We start from the raw sequence: 17,764 nt of genomic DNA, 5'->3' as shown, positions 1-17,764 counted from the left end.
TAGATATGTTCTTTCTTGTAAATCCCTCCAGGTTGTTCAGAATCACTGCATTACCACTAAAGGAGAAGTCCATTACATTGGATTGTACCACAGTGTATCAATCTCTGTGTACAATGTTCTCCTGGTTCTGCTCCTCTCACTCTGCATCAATTCCTGGAGATTATTTCAGTTCACATGGAATTCCTCCACTTTATTATTCCTTTGAGCACAATAGTATTCCATCACCAACATATACCACAATTTGTTCAGCCATTCTCCAATTGAAGGGCAGCCCCTCATTTTCCAATTTTGTGCCACCACAAAGAACACAACTATGAATATTCTTGTACAAGTCTTTTTCCTTATTATCTCTTTGGGGTACAAACCCAGAAGTACTATGGCTAAAACAAAGGGCAGACAGGCTTTTAAAGCCCTTTAGGTGTAATTCCAAATTGCCATCCAGAATGGTTAGATCAATTCACAATTCCACCAGCAATGCATTAATGTCCCACCTTTGCCACATCCCCTCTAGCATTCATTACTTTCTTTTGCTGTCATGTTAGCCAATCTGCTAGGTGTGAGGTGGTGATACCTCAGAGTTGTTTTGATTTGCCATTCTCTGATTATAAGAGATTTAGAACACTTTTTCATGTGCTTATTAATAGTTTTGATTTCTTTTATCTGAAAATTGCCTATACATGTCCCTTGCCCATTTATCAATTGGGGAATGGCTTGATTTTTTGTACAATTGATTAAGCTCTTTATAAATTTGAGTAATTAGACCCTTGTCAGAGGTTTTTATTATGAAGATTTTCCCCCAATTTGTTGCTTCCCTTCTAATTTTGGTTGCCTTGGTTTTATTTGTATAAAATCTTTTTAATTTAATGCAATAGAAAAATTTTTTTGGTAATTTTTTTCTAACTCTTGCTTGGTCTTAAAATCTTTCCTTTCCCAAAGATCTGATGAGTATACTATTCTGTGTTCACCTAATTTACTTTTATTTTCCTTCTTTATATTCAAGTCATTCACCCATTCTGAGTTTATTTTGGTGTAGGGTGTGAGATGTTGATCCAAACTAGGGGTTTTGGTTTTAAAAGATTACTCACAAACTTGAACAATATGGAAATGTTTTGTGTGATAATAAATGTATAACCCAGATCGAATTGCCTATGTAACAACTAAATTTAGTTTCTCTGCCAAAAGTATTGTTTTATGGGGTTTATTAAAGATTAAGAAATAAAGAAAATACAAAATAAGAAAAAGCACATGTCTAGGAGGGCTGAAAAGCCCATTCAATTTCACTTACTACAACTTGAGAGATACGTGTGCTTAGCAGCGGAAACAGGGAGAGGGGCGAAGTAGGCAAAGAGTCAGTTTAAATACAAATTGTGTTCTCACACTCAAGTGAGGACTCAGGGTGATATTATAGGGAATTCTGGGAACTACCAAGGACTTCTGGGAATTGAAGTCTGGGGTTCAAATCTCCATTTTACATCTGCCAGAACCAGAAGGGAGAATTGAAGGGAGGGAGGAAGTAAGTTCAATCATATAACTTAGGAAATTTTGTGTGGAAATTTGTTAACACTAATAATATAAAAATAAAATATTCAAACAAAGAGTTCCTATAAATATTTTTTCGTACATATAAGACTTTTTCCTTTTTCTTTGATTTCTTGACCTAGTAGTGATATTGCTGAGTTAAAGGATATGCACAGTTTTATAGCTAGCCCTTTGGGCATAATTCCAAATTGAAGAACCATGTCTTTTTAATGTATAATGGACAGAATCCCTAGAAGAACATTATAAGTTTAATGTGTAGCGAAGTGATTTCTTTCAGTTCCTTAGAAACAAGTAAAGCATGGCCATAATAATTGCCATTGGGGGCAGCTAAGTGGCTCAGTGAATTGAAAGCCAGTCTTTGAGATGGGAGGTTCTAGGTTCAAATTTGACCTTAGACATTTCCTAGGTGTGTGACCCTGGACAAGACCCTGGACTTAACCTCCACTGCCAGCCCTTACCACTCTTCTGCCTTGAATATAGTATTTATTCTAAGACAGAAGGTAAGAGTTTAAAAATAATAATTCCCCATTATTGGAAGAGTGGACTCCTGACTCATTTCTGTTTAGACTACAGAACAAGAGTGAGAACTCTTCAGCAGTGATGCCAATGAGTGGACCAAATTGAACTCACTACCAGCATTTGTTCCTCTTCTATTTCTTACCTTCTTGCCTTGACTCTTCCTTACTCTTCTTCCCTTACTTCTCTGTTTCCCCTTTATTAATTTCTCTTGACTCTTTCCACTTCCCCCACTACTACCTCATGAAAGCCTTCTTTAAACACAAGTCCTGCTTAACTCCTCTGAATCCCTCCCCAGAAACAAGATTCTCTTTTAAGAAAAGAAAAGGGAAGAAGTAATATATTGTAGGTTTTAATAAGACTTCCAAAAGAAAGAATTTGTAAAATGTTGATTAATTACCGCAGGGATCCAGTAGAGGGACACCTGAAGGTCTTTGTAGTGGAATTTGACTTCCCTGAACTAGTGCTCAGAAATGACTGGAACTAAAAGTGTATTCTCAAAGGTGCTGACTCATCTTCTAAATCCAGTGGTCCTGTTTAGGAGATATAAAACTAAAAATGAACTAATGGGAAGCTATGGACAACCAAATGGAATTTTAAAACTATATGGGGAGAACGAGTATCAAAACGGAGTCAGATGGATGGGAATAACAACAGATGCCTGAACTGTTGCAGCAGCCTCCTAATTGGTCTCCCTGTATCCAGCCTCTCTCTTGTTTTATCTATTAACCTAACAGCTGCCCAAATGATATTCCTAAAGCACTGCTCTAGCCATGTCACCCCTCTAAAGACTCAGAAAGCTCAGTTGACTCCCTCTTGCCTCTAGGCTTTTAAACCACTTATGAGTCCACCTACCTTTCCAGTCTTATCTTACCTTTTAGATAGTCTTCATGCAAGTCATACTGGTTTATTTGCTATTTCTCATACATCACATTCTACTTCTATGATTTTGCTCATCTACAGCCCTCTTAAGATCCTCATTTTCCTTTAAAACTCAAGGGCAGAGCAGCTCCGTGACTCAGTGGATATAGAGTACCAGGCCTGGATTTGAGAGGACCTAGGTTGAATCTGTTTTCAGACACTTCCTAGCTGAGTGATCCTGTGTAAGTCACCTAACCCCATGTGCCTAGTCTCTGCCCTTCTGACTAAGAGTTGTTACTAAGACAGAAAGTAAGGATTAAAAAAAAAAAAAAAGCTTAAGGGCCACTTCTTACAGGAGACTTTTACTGATCCCTCTAGAAGCTACTTTTCTTTCCCCTGAGAGATTAACTTTGTTTTTATTTCACATTTGTTCGTGTATATACTTGTTTCCCCCAATTGAATGTACTATAAATTTCTTGAGAGGAGAGATTTGTTTTGCTATCTCCAGCATCTGGCACATGTTAAGCACTAAATAAAAGCTTATTGTTTTGGTATTGGTATTGTTTGGAGGGAGAGGTGATAAAAATCCTCTTGCTTATTTTTTCTGCCAAGAATACTGATCTTTGAACTGGAAAAAAAGCAAAACAACAACGGCTAAAAGGAAGTTGAAATCCAAGATTAATACGTACCTAGGTGTATTCACATTACCAGGTCCAAATTTACTGTGCCACAAAGTTTTTAAATAACTATTAGATATCTGGGTTAATGTCAGTGAATTTTGAAAGGTTGTGTTGTTGGTATTTTGGGATTGTATCTATTTTGTAGTAAGAAGGGCCAGTGGGCTTAACTTTGTAATAAAAGTTAATGTAGTCTGGGAAGAACAGTGGAGCCTCCTTCAGGGAGTTAAACTGACGAAATGTGAAAGCAGTTGTAAAAACAAAAACCTCTATTAAGGTTATTAGGATTAAAGTTTTAACAAAAAGGTAAAGCAGAGAAAATCCTAAAAACTAATGGGCTTCTACTTCTCACGGAACCATTTTCCATCTGGTCAAAACTGGACCTTCTCTATTTCCTTATATCTATCTTACCCAAAATCTATCTAGCTAAGCCAATTTCTAATTATTCTTATATTATTCAGTATAGCCTCCTTGTAGTGTTCAGTTAGATCTCCTCCTTCTGGCCAGTTAGGGTTTTTGGCCTAGTGGTTTCTGACCTGAAAAGACTAGAGCCCAGCTTGCTCACTTTAACCACCGAGGAGCAAAAAACAAGATTTTCTTTTAATTGTAGATCTTCCTTTTACAGCTCTTTCCAAAACCTTCCAACTTCTTCCTCTTTCAACAACAGTCACTCTGGATCAAGGAATTTCCAGCAGCCAGAGTTTTTGCCACCTCTCTGAGCAGGGAACACCAGCAGAGAGAGAGAGAGAGAGAGAGAGAGAGAGAGAGAGAGAGAGAGAGAGAGAAGTAGCCTCCAGCACCTAGCTTAGCCCAAGAAACAAAGTGATGGTTAAAAAGCTCTAACTCCTATCACCACCACGGAATTCCATAGGAACTGGGCTCCAAGTTCTAACCAAGGCAGGCAGTCTGCTCCTGTCACTTACATCTGCTTGACTACAATTCCCTGCAATATTACAGAACATATTATTAAAGGGATAGTTAGTGAATATCTAGAAAAGAAGACAATGACCAGGTACTCTGTTGGTAGAACCCTGTTAGTCAAATCATTTTGGAACACAATTTGAAACTATGTCCAAAAATCATGACCTTTGTTCTAGCAATAGCACCACTAGATCAATATTGTAAGAGTTAAAATTGGTTTTGGTCAAATTAAGAGTTATAAAAAGTTGTGGTAGCTATTTATAATAATTAAAAATTAAACTATGAGTATGTTAGTAGCTTTCGTAGCTTTGTTACATCAAAAGTAGAGATAGTAAAGAGAGGAAAATGTAATAAGGAGGTAGAAAATATTTCCCAGGCTAAATATCCTAAGTCTGGATCTAAGTGACTCATCAAATGTCCCACCAAAGACAGGAGAAGAGCCAAAAGTCAAGTGTCTCAACCAGGGTGTCATCAACCCAAGCAAGTTACCAAAGTCAAACTCCTCAAGCCACCAATGCAGAATGAAATTCAACTCAGAGACACCAACCCAGCAGAATCCCTCCAACACAGAAGTACCTTTTCAGCTCTTCGGTCTCGCCTTTTATAAGCCTTTTCCAAGGTCACTTCCTGTCTGTCTGGTTTCTGCTTCCTTTCACGGTGGGCTGGTCTATCATATCTCAGGAACCAATCATAGTTTCTTAATTTGCCTGGCACTGCCAGGGCGGGCAGTGCTTGTGGGATCCACTTCTGGTCTTTGAAGGTGTGAATTTCCTTTTCTAGTAAAAGGTTCTTCAATTGTTTGGCTAAGTGTGAAAGGAGGGGCACTCCAAGTTCTTGATTGATTAAGTTAAAATAAACATTTACAGAATCCAGAAATGCTCCCAGTAGCACTTTTCTATATAAAAACTAAATCTCTTGCTGATTTACATATATGACCTTATGAAATCCTATTTGGACATCCACCTTTGCAAGTCAAAACTTGCAAAACTGCTTATGCTTCAATGTTAGGAGAGGATACACAGGTCTACATTCCTACATAGTTGCTTTGCAAGACAGAATGAAAGAACTACATAATATGGGAGTGTTACTCCACTCTGGTCCTCTGGACTATTCTTTGCACAATATAAAACCAGGAGATTCAGTCTATATTATGAACTTTGCAAAACCATCTTTCACACAAGAAAATTGGGTTGGCCCATTCAACATTTTAGTTTCACCTTCAGCAGTAAAGATCTTAGAGAAAGAATCATGGGTTCATTGCTTGCACATCAAACTTGCACACATAGAAGATAGAGAAGAAAAAATAGATATAGATAAAGAAGGAAAAGAAGAAGAGATAGAAAACAGTTACATAAAAGAGAGCTGACAGATATATCAGGCAAAAGAGTCAGCAGTCAAAAAGTTCAGTAAGGGGGACAGCTGGGTGGCTGAGTGGATTGAGAGTCAGGCCCAGAGATGGGAAGTCCTGGGGTCAAATCTGGCCTCAGACACTTCCCAGCTGTGTGACCCTGAGCAAGTCACTTGGCCCCCACTGCCTAGCCCTTACCAGTCTTGAACATGAAAGCATTGAAGCTCATTAGCCTTGATAAGTAGAAAGCTTGCCTTTTCCTCAGTCTGAACATGATTTCCTGATTTTTCCCTTGATGGTCAGAGATTGATTGCAGCAACTTATAAATATATATTTATATAATTTATATTTATCCCTCTGGAGATGGTTATAGATAAGTGAGATAAACATGATCATGAATTCCCCACTTACTTAAATCAGCAAAACCTGGAATCTCAAAAATAAAAGAAAAAGAGCCAGCATTTTACTTTTTCCTCACAAGAAAAGGTAAATGCCCCAATGCAAAAAACTTCCTGGGTGCAAAAACAGACATTTTATAAATTCCTAACATGTGGCTCCCCACCTCCTCTGTTTGGTCTCATTGTCTGGGAGCCAAGACTTCCAATCTAATCACATGGATTCTAGCCAGGTCAGGGTTTGCTGAGAAACAGTAGAAGTGTCATTTTAACATTTTTCTTTTAAAATTAATTAATTTCTTTATTTAGACCACTTTTCCATGGTTACATGATTCATGTTATTTCTGTCCCCTCTTCTTTCCCCCCTCGCTGAACTGACAAGCAATTCCACTGTATTATACATGTATCGTTGTTGAATCCTATTTCCATATTATTAACATTTGCAATAGAGTCATCTTTTGACATAAAATCTTTTTTGACAAAATAAAAATCACATCTCCATCAAACCATGTGATCAACCATATGTTTTTCTTTTGTGTTTCCTAACATGTATTTCTTAGCAGATAAATTTCTTATATTTGTGTTTTGTTTTGGAATTCAGGGCTTCAAGTGCAAACTTGGATGTTGAAAGAAAGCAGATGAATTTTCAAGGACTCACATTCTCAAATGGAGCTGAAGACTTCATGGTTGGAACATTCCCTCCAAAATACAGTACTGTGGGTTCTCTTTGATTCACTCTTGATGTTCCCCACACACATCAGTGAATAAACTAAAGAAAATTGAAACCTCCTAAGTATATAGCAGTAGAGATTTCTCTAGGTCTGTTTATGCCACCTAAAATTTACAGATTTATGTAAAAAATTAATGAGATCAAAAAAGCATACTAAGTAAAATAAAAAATATTCATCTTTATTTTATTACCTTTAATTTCTACTTTCTATATTTATAATATAAATAATATATTACTATATTGGTAAATTATAACAAAATTTTAGTGAGTTCTCATTGACTGATCATAAATATTTTTTCTTATGAATATATGAACATGAAAGCATTGAAGCTCATTAGCCTTGATAAGTAGAAAGCTTGCCTTTTCCTCAGACTGAACATGATTTCCTGATTTTTCCCTCGATGGTCAGAGATTGATTGCAGCAACTTATATGGATCTCTAATTGGGGTAATTTTTCTTTATGAAGCAATTGGTGAAAATCAGACTATGAAAACCTTCCTACTTGCTGTAATCTCTGGAACTCCCCTCTCAGAATAGTCTAGAATATATGGTTTTGGGGTTCAAACTGGCATGCTTTTCACTGTTCAATAAGGAGAAAGAGCATCACTGGCTTGATTCCTTGCATTCTAGATAGAGATTCCACAATGAACAGACTTTGGAAGTAGAAAAGAATCCCATTAATCCACATTGAGAATAACACAAAAAATCAGAAAGCATACACACGAATGTGCACTAGACAATACAGAATGAAGGTAATTCAGATGAACCGAGAGAATTCTTAGATCTCAGCCTGCAGTTTTTAGGGTAGCAAGTTGGATATATGGATATTGATTCTAAGACAGAAGGTAAGGGTTAAAAAAAAAACAGTTCAGTAAGGAGAGGACAAATCCAGTGGAAGAGGATATTCAAGGAGGAAGAGGATAGCAGCATAGGAGCCAGATGACAACAGAAGCCTAGCCAGACCAAAAGCAGCTAACTTGAAGCCAACAGGACAACAGACAGTACAAGATTTCTACAAAGAAAAGGAACCGACGAATGGACAGAAGACTGAGATACTGCATCATTAGACCTGGCACATTTCCACTTTAGTTCATGCAACACTACATAGCTATCAAGAACTATGAAGAGAGAAGGGAAGCAACAGGCAACAAGAGAAGGGAAGCTGAAGACTGGTAGGTCTGGGTACATGCCACCTCCACATAAAGGAATACATTTCTCACTAGATGGTATGAGATCTTTATTAACTACAGTATCCATGTAGATAAATGGATACTTTAGGAAGGGTTTACTCTAGCAGTAGATTAACTGTACACACCCGTTTCAATAAGATCTTGCCTAAATAGAAGATCTGAGTGGAGATATTGTGTTCAGGTAACATCAGAGAACACAGGGAGATGCGTTGAGATTCACGAAAGGGTGGTGCCATGCAGTGCATGCTACTCACATAGGTAAATAGCTGTCGATACAAGTATATACTTGTAACATAGTTTGGGACGACGTAATTGTAATTTCGGGAACGAACGTTGAGAAAGAGAATGTTTTGGAAGAAGAAATGTGTTTGCAAGGAGATGCCATGGAATGCCGCGGAGCAGTGATTGACAGGAGAGAACCTGCTTCGATTCTTGGAATCTCGGGGGAGGGGCGGATCGAGGAAGTTCAGGGAGGTTGCTAGGAAACTCTGAGAAGAGACTTTACTCCAGCCTTCGGAAGGGAACCCTACGTGAGTCCTGCCAAGGATTTCCCTATCGAACCTGAGATCTACAGAGTCCAGAAATCTTTCCTGTCACGTGAAGTAGAACGAGACCAACAAGGGAGCCGATTGGAACGGCTCGTTTACTTCAGGGGTTACTTCCCTGAGGTGGACAGAATCGCTCCTAGTTCCTGCTTCCTCCCCCGCTTCGCCTAATATCTAGAGACTTATTCCTTTCATGAATTAGCCTAGTGAAGACAGCATAGAAAGCCTCTAGGCAGAAAGGAGACCTCAAACTGGCCTCGGCTTTAGCAGAGGGCTGACAAGACTTGCCCTCGATTCTTGCTTCTTTTGCTTAGGGAAACCTACAAACCTCTTTCCGGACCCTATCCTTGTTCACTGTATGCAAATACATTTTAACACCTGAGAGACCGTCAGATTCCCCCCCCCCCCCCCCCATAGAATCATAAAAGGGGAAGAAACGGGCTTTGAGTTTATCCTGGAGAGAGAGTTGCCTTCGATTGGGTTGAGCCAAGTCCCAACCAACTCTCTCACTCTAGCTAGCACTTTGCCCTGGGGAGAACATCTTAATCCAGCGACGTTAGCCAAAGTCTATAGTATAGGCTCTGTACCATCTTTGAAGGGGTTTGGCTCCCTTTGGCTAGTGTGCCTTTAGATCCTCTTTGACAAAATACATGTACATATATATATGTGTGTATATGTGATCTTGTATATTATGTAAGATGAAAATTTAGTGTCCATAGTTGCTATAATGCCAAAAGTTTTTACAAATCTGTACATATATACACATGTAACATACATCTGTGTAAAAATATGTAATATGTGTATATATAGGATTCTGAAAAATAGAAATGTGCATAGTTAAATTGTTGAAAAACGTAGATTCATAAGAGAATACTCAGTTCATAGTTCTATGTAGACATTTTGGTTTTATGTAATAGCAATAACATTTAGCATAGAAAAAGTTTTGTTTTGAATTGTTCAATTTTGAATGCATTTTACATAAGTTTATTTTTAGTCAGATTGTGTTTTTGTAAAAGTTTATGCTACATTGTGTTTTATTGTAATTTTTCTATTTTTTTCTATTTTTATGCATTGCTATAATATTTTTAGATAAGATTGTTTTGTGTATTAGTTTAGCATACTTTTTTTACAAACTTTTTGCAAAAGTCTTTTGTTGTAGCATTTTGAAATTTTTTATTTTGTATTGCATTCTTTTATACTTTGCAGTTTGTATTTGTATTCAGAAATTTTCTTGCTTGTTTTGTTTTTGTAAATGTTTGCATTTTGTTTTGATCTTTGTTACGGTATTGTAAATCCTTTCCCTTTCCTTTCCTTTCCCTAGTTCAGTTCCTTAGAGTAAGATAGTATAGGACTAGGATAAGGTAAGTAAGTGTAAATGTTTTTTACTTGGGGTCAGAATATTAGGATAGGAATATGATAAGGGGATTTAAGTTATATTGGTGCACAGGATCCAAAACATTTTTTTAAGTGAGTTTTGGTCTGTGCAAAAGGGTGGAATGTTATGGGAGAGGGAAGAGAAATAGAGTGCAAGAAGGTAACAGAAAGGAGAGTTTGCAAAGACTGCATGCATGCTGTAAAATGACATGGGCTGTGTTCTGGAATGTGGGGAATGAATAAAAGTAGACACCAGAAGTGACTGAATGGTTTTTGGACTTCCTGTTTCTGGGACAGCCTGAAGCTACAACTTCCTCCTGCTTGAGATCTCTACCAGCCTAGGAGGGGTTTGGTTTCCTTTCCCTTTGAAGCAGAAGCTACCAACTCTGGTGTCCTGTCTGGAGAAATCCTTCAACACTTTGTGATCCACTCGGGTTTCCAACCTACTGAGAGTGTTTCCAGCTACTCTGACGATCTGTGCCTGGCCAGCCAGTGAACCTGTCTGTCATGGGAAGGCCTAGAGTCATCTTAGGCCTAACCAGCCAGGGTTGAACCCTGAGAATCAAGGGTCACCTTGAAATAAATTTAATCTGGAAGGATTATAGTGTCAGATAGTAAGGTAGCTGGAAATTTTTAGACAGTCAGTGTAGGGATCTATAGTAAGGGATTTCTAGCAGGGCATAACAGGGCAAGCTGATAGCATGAGACCCTGCAGACCAACATTACACTCAGAACTCCCAGAAACTGGGACTGGAAACAGAGCATTTGTAGAAAGCAATTGGTGAACTCTGGTAGAGTGAGGCTCCTTTCCTCTAGCAGTCAAGAGAGCCCAGGGGTGCGATCTGGTTATTTCTGGGGTGGACCCAGAGAGCCATTGGTCCCTTTTCCTTTGGTCTACCTTGTTTCCTGCCTGTCCTTGCTACTGGAGCTGGTGCTACTGCTGTGGAGAAGAGTTCATCTGAGCTGTTACTGGGATTGCTGCTTAACCCAAAGAACTCCAGTGTTTTGAGAATTTTTGACCCATTTGTCCCTGGCCCTGTTCCTAACAAAACCCCCTTAACCTTAAGTATTAATTTAGAAATTTAGCTTAGAATAGTTATATAAGTATAAGGGGTTTAATGTCTAAGTGGATTATAAATTAGTTATTCCCTGATCCCTTTTCCCTTTAGACAAACTGTTAATATATATATATATATATATATATATATATATATATATATATATATACACACACACATATATATAGTTTGAACCTCTACTAGCAGGAGGTCAGGAACCAAAGTTAGAAAGGTCTAAGAGAGAGAGGGCACAGATAAAAGAAATCACTATTTCCTCTCTTAGGTAAGACTACACAAGGGCAGGAGGTGGAGTCAAGATGGCAACATAGAAGCAGCAAAAGTTCAGACCTCTGAAAACCCTTCCTTACCAATCACAAACTGAATGCTCCTAGGGGACTGAAAATCAAAACTAACAACAAGACAGAGCCAAGGAATCATCCTGCTAGACTCAGTTTAAAAGGTACACCCCCCCAAAAGCCAGAATTCAAGAACACTCAGGTTTAAGGGGAAGGCAGAAGGAAGGTCCCAGGACCCCTCCCTCCCACCCAGAGCACTAAGCCTCCAGTGGCAGTGGGAACCTCTGGGCAGGCAAAGGCTCTGGTCTGGAGTCTGTACCTTGTGGGTGGGGCTGTGCCAGGCTCAGAGCATTGAACACAGGCAGTGAGGAAGGAGCTGGAGAGGGAGCGCAAAGCAGGTAGACTGGTCACAGTGGTGGAGACCCTCCATATTGCTCCAGCCTTTCAGGAGGTTTTGGTCTCAGAGCACATCCACCCCAACCCAACTGAACTTCATCCCATCAAAAGTCTTCAGAGGTCAGGGAAGCCCAGGCTCCAACACCCTTCCCTCACAGACTGCTGAACTTTAATCCAATCAAAAGCCTTCAGAGGACAGTGAAGCTCAAACTCCAACACCTTTCCCCTACAGACTGCATGGAGAGATCTGACAAAGCTCCAAGAGGGGAGATTGACAGAAAGTCCCCAAACCAAAAAAATGAGAGGAGCAAGAGCACAGACAACTTTGGGAGTAAAGAAGGGGTAAATATGAGCAAACAACAGAAAAAGAAGAAGAAATTAGAATCAACAGCTTCTGTATAGGCAACCAAAAAAGAGCAAATGGAACAGAGGAGGAGGCAAACAATAAAACAGAAATCCCAGCGAATTGGATACAGGCTTTGGAAGAACTCAAAATGCAAATTCAAAACACAATTACGAGAGGCTGAAGACAATTGGGAACAGAATTTAAAAACTAAGATAAGTCATCTGGAAACAGAAAATCGTGTCTTGAAAGCCAAAATCGACCAGCTTAAAAATGAAGCAAAGGAGATGAAAGAAGATAAAAGATGAAGCAAAGGAGATGAGAGGTGAGGTAAAGAGAATGAAAGATGACCTCCAAAGAAAATAAGACCAGAAGGAGAAGGATGACCAAAAAGCCAGGGATGAAATCCAGTCTTTAAGAACCAGAATACAACAACTAGAATTAAGTGACCTCACAAGGCAGCAGGACAAGGAGCGAAACCACGTTATTCACAAGTAGTCTCAGGTGCTGCCAAACAAAGTCAGTTATGAAGCCAGGTGCATGGGGTAACATCAAAAAGGAAAGATGGGAAAGGAAATGGGAAAAATGAAAAGGAAGGAGACTGCATGCAAATAGAACTTGAGGTTCTAAAAGCACAAAATAGAAATAAAGAACAGATAGAAGAAGAAATACAATTAGATAATGATGTAAAGGAGATTAAAGAGTAATTTTTGGAACAGTGGAACAAGCTACAAAGAAAGAGGAAAAAACAGAATTGACAACAGTCTGTAATACACAAATAGTAGAGGGTTATAAAGATTCTAAACATACTGCGAATGAATTAATTGAAGCACAGGAGCAAACAACAAAAGGTTCCAATGTGGAGGAAAATGCAATAACAGAGAACATTCAAATTAGCAGACTTCCTGGAGACAATGACACGGAAAGCAGGGATGATATTACAAAAGAAAATACCAATAATATAATAGAAAAGTCAACCTTAAATCCTTATGCAGAAGAATTCCAACCAATATTAACTGCACAAGAAAAAGCAAACACAAACATTATTATGCTAACCTTAAGACTCCATGATAAGGCAATTCCCTTACAAGCTGATGATGGATTGCAAAATGAATGTTCAAAGCAACAAGAAAAGTCTGTAGCAGAAGAACAAAACTGGGATATGATAGCAGATCCACAGGAAGGAACAAACACACAAGAACCAAATTTATCAACACATGACACAGAGTTACAGCATACTAATAGGCAAGAGCTTGCAAAAGACATGGGGAATATAGAAATCACCAAGCAAGAGTCAGTGCAAGACATGAATCACACAGAAACACTATATTCAATAATGTTTGATTCAGAAAATGAAGAAGACCAAGAACCTTATGAATAGATCAAACTTTACAATCAAGATCACAAAGCTTTACAAGAGGGGGATATAGATGATTTCATTAACAACTCAAATGAAGAACAAACGATCCAGTCAGAAGAGTTAGTTAAGGACATAAACTACACAATCTCATTAGAAGAAATGCTGGCAGCATTGGGAGTCAAGAATTACCAAGAACTTTGTGAAAAGTATGAGGAAGTGGAAAAAGACACTAAATTAGCAGTACAACAAAATCATAAAACTTATAGAAAACAAAGAGAAGAAGCAAATAATGTAATGATCCTATCACATCTTCCTTTCTCTGACGTAGAACTTCTCACAAACTAGACTGTCAATTAACAAAATATATACAAGCTTTACAAACAAGAATAGCAAAGTTGCATGAAATGGGCTTGATACAACAAACAGTACCCCTGGCTTACAATTTGCACAACATCAAACCGGGAGACATAGTATACTTAAACAATTTCAATAAAAAATTGGCTACGGACATAAAATGGACTGGACCACATGAAGTATTGCTTACTATCCCAAAAGCCATAAAAATTGCAGGGAAAGACTCATGGTTTCACTGTTCCCACGTAAAACAAGAAAAGTTCAACATCACTGTAACAGGCATAGAAGATAATTAGACAAAAGATAGTGTTGAGAAATGAAAACAAAAACCGATTAACATTAAAAAAGTACACCACAAAGAAATAATAGTGACACATAATGTTCGAGACAACTTTCCAGCCCAGAGGAAAAGCATCAAGAAAAGCTGCTAGAGAGAAGAAACAAAGAGGGAAAGCTGAAATGGACAGCTAAGACTTTGAACTTTGTAAATTTGTTTATATAAGAAGAGGACAGATGGAAAATGAGACTTATATGTAAGACTGTGTTGAAATAATAAAACAAAAGTAATTTCACATTTTAGGGAAATAGCACACATTACTACATAACATAAGACTACTCTAATCAATACAATGATATAAGACAATTCCAAAGGACCCATGATGAAAATCCATCTTCAGAGAGATTAACTTAATATTTCTTGCTTTTTTTTGTACATAACTAATATTGAAATGTTTTGCCTGACTTTACATATATCGTTTTGTCTTCTCAATGAGATGGGAAACAGGGAGAGAGAATTTGGAACTCACATTTTTAAAAATCAAAGTTAAAAAGAAATTTAAGTTAAAAAAATTTTTTTTAATTTAAATTATGAAAGCTGCTTGAAGCTGGGAAGTTATTCTTTGTTATTGGTCACAAGAATGTGGCAAAGGCAAGATTTGAACTCACTTTCTGACTCCAGATACAGCCTAGTAGCCACTATGCCAAACTGCTTGCTATCTGTGTACATATTTATATATTAAAACAATCTGAGAATTAATTGAATAATACCAGATGGGTACATATTAGAATCTGGCCTTTTCTGCTTATAAATTAGGGAAGAAGCATTAAATGTTAATGCTAATAAATAAATGAAGGATAAATTCAGTTAAGTACAAAAGTGGCGTGGCTAAATTAATGCAAGTTAAACCAGGATGTGACTTATTACTTAAAGGCTGGAGGAAAGGAAGTCTTAAACTATAGGTAGAGTCCCTATACCAGGGGAAAATGCCTCTACAAGAAAAAATCCAGTCTATTGTTTTTAACGACTTTATTTCTAATGTCCACCTCCAGAGAAAGAACTAATGGAGTCTGAATACAGATTGAAGCAGACTTATTTTCACTTCGTTTTCTTTGTGGGTTTTTTAATATGTGTCTTCTACAACATGACTAATATGTAAATATGTTTTGCATGATTGCACATGTATAATGTATAAATTGCTTACCATCTCTGGGAGTTGGGAGAGGAGGAGAGGGAAGGAGGAAGAGAACTTGGAACTCAAAATTTTAGAAAACAAATGTTAAAAAAATTTTACATATAATTGAGGAAAAAAATAAAATATTATTAAAAGACTTCTTTTCTGTCAGTGCGTAGGGCATGTTGTAGTCACTGTAAAGATTTCAATTAAAAATAGGGGCCCATGATTTCATCAGTATGAGGAATTCTAGATTCCTCTTCCAATGATACTGATTGACTTCTGATTTCTATTCTTAGTATAGTGAGTTGCCTTGAGGAACTGAGAAGGGAAGTCAATCAGTAAGCACCTATTCTCTGAAGATTTAGGGTCAATGGCTAGGGATACAAAGACAGAAACAAAATAGACCCTGCCTTTAAGGAGTTTATGTTGCCTCCTCTCATATAACTTCTCTTTAAAAATAATTACACATAGCATATATACCAAATAAATACAAGGCGATTTTTGGAAAGAAAGGCACTAGGACTTCAGAGAACTGGGTTCAGAAAAGGTTTCATGTAGAAGGTGACGTTTGAACTGAGTCTTAAAGGAAACCAGGGATTATAAGAAGTGGAGGTACAGAAGGATTGTATTCTGGGTTTCAGGAGACAGCAGGAGGCAAGGTAGAGAGGGAAAATAGTGTTGTGTGTATGTTTTTGTGAGGAACAAGAAGGCCAGTCTGAAGTGGAGTTTCCTAGGGATAGGGTTGGTCAAGTGTCAGATGTCGCAGAGATCAAGATGAAGATTGTGAAAAGATAATCAAATTTAGAAATTAACAGGCCAACTGTAATTTCATAGAAAGCACTTTTGATTGAGAGATAAAGTAGGAAGACTTATTGCAAAGGTTGGAGAAGTGAAAAGAAGTGGAAATTGCTTTCCTTAGATAACTTTTCTTAATGATTTGGCTGAAACTATAGGATGACATCCTGATGGGTTGGCAGAATGATTTGCTTATTTTTACACAGCATGTATTCTAGAAAGAATAATCTACATTTTATTAAAAATTAATTGGAGCGCCTAAGTGGCCCAGTGGACAGAGTGTCAGGCTTGGAGTCCAGAGGACCTGGGTTCAAATTTGACCTCAGACACCTCCTAGCTGTGTGGCTGTGGGCAAGCCACCTAATTTCAATTGCCTAGTTCTTGCTGCTCTTCTGCCTTGGAACTATTACACATTATTGATTGTAAGGCAAAAGGTAAGGGTTTTTTAAAAACCCAACTAAATCTGTCTTAGTATTCATAGCTACATGGAACAAGCTGAACTAGTATGTCACAAGCAAGAGGTGAATCCTGTCACCACAAACTGTAGCAGAGTAATTCCACAGAAAGAAGTAGGATCATTTTGCAAAATTGAGGGTTGATAAAGTTTTTGGTACTAGGGGGAAGAAAATACTAGTAGCTTCCTTGTTTACGGGCCTTGGGACTGTTCAGAGTTAGGATTTGAATTTTTTCTTCAACCTACCCTCTCACATTTTGCAGATGAGAAAACTGGGACTCGGAGCAATGAAGCAACTTGTCAACATCACAAGCATCCAGAAAGCAGGTTACAATATGTTAGCACTGTGAAAAAGTAAACCTGAAAGTATGTATTTTTTTGTTGTTCATTTGTCTGACTGTTCATGATCCCTTGGGCTGTAATTATCCGTGGGTTTTTTTGGCAAGGATGTGGGAGTGGTTTGTCATTTATTCCTCTAGAAGATCTAATTCATCCTTTTGTCTGGCAATCAGAGGTGAAGTGACGTGCTCAGAGTCACACAGCTCATAAGCATCTGGGGCTGAATTTGAATTCAGGCCTTCTGATTCTGGGTTCATTGCTCTTAACCATTGTGCCACAGTTGCCTCATCCATGTACTAAACCTGGAAATGTGTCTGTGTCTGTCTGTCTATCTATCTATCTACCTATCTATCTATCTAAGAGAAGAGAGAGGGAGGAAGAGCATATAGGCATGTGTATATATAATGGAAAATACTAAATATGAAAAAATACATGTATATAAACCTTGAACCTGGAGATATACATGCACACATATTAAATGTAGAAATATATGTATATATTAAACCTAAATATACATATATATGTACATATATATATATACACACACACACAAATGTAAAAAAACTGGAGAAACACACATCTGGAAATATGTATAAAGTTAAGAAAAAATATATAAAGTATACATATATTATAACCACAGAAAGAAATCCTCCACAGGAAAAATCCACTCTCCTTGATATAACTTGTGGAGAAAGTCAGATTGTTTTTTGTAATTGTTGCTGTTTTTCAAACCCTCACCTTCTTCGTAGGAACAAATCTAAGCTAGAAGAGATACTAGAAATGGGCAACTAGGGCATACGTGATTTGCCCAGGATCACA

At 37.8% G+C, this 17,764-nt stretch overlaps 1 long non-coding RNA gene across 1 annotated transcript; it reads left to right on the top strand.

Annotated features, from left to right (window-relative positions):
- The first annotated feature begins 8,636 nt into the window (after nucleotides 1–8,636).
- LOC103103375 (uncharacterized) lies at nucleotides 8,637–17,317 on the top strand. Its single transcript, XR_463825.2, has 3 exons — nucleotides 8,637–8,845; nucleotides 11,438–11,614; nucleotides 16,870–17,317. It is a non-coding gene; the product is annotated as an uncharacterized LOC103103375 (long non-coding RNA).
- Nucleotides 17,318–17,764: the final 447 nt, after the last annotated feature.

The sequence above is a fragment of the Monodelphis domestica genome, chromosome 3, assembly GCF_027887165.1.
Source record: "Monodelphis domestica isolate mMonDom1 chromosome 3, mMonDom1.pri, whole genome shotgun sequence".
Lineage (NCBI taxonomy): Eukaryota > Metazoa > Chordata > Mammalia > Didelphimorphia > Didelphidae > Monodelphis > Monodelphis domestica.
Note: the sequence above shows the minus strand (reverse complement) of the source record. Positions and strands in the feature narration are given on the sequence as shown.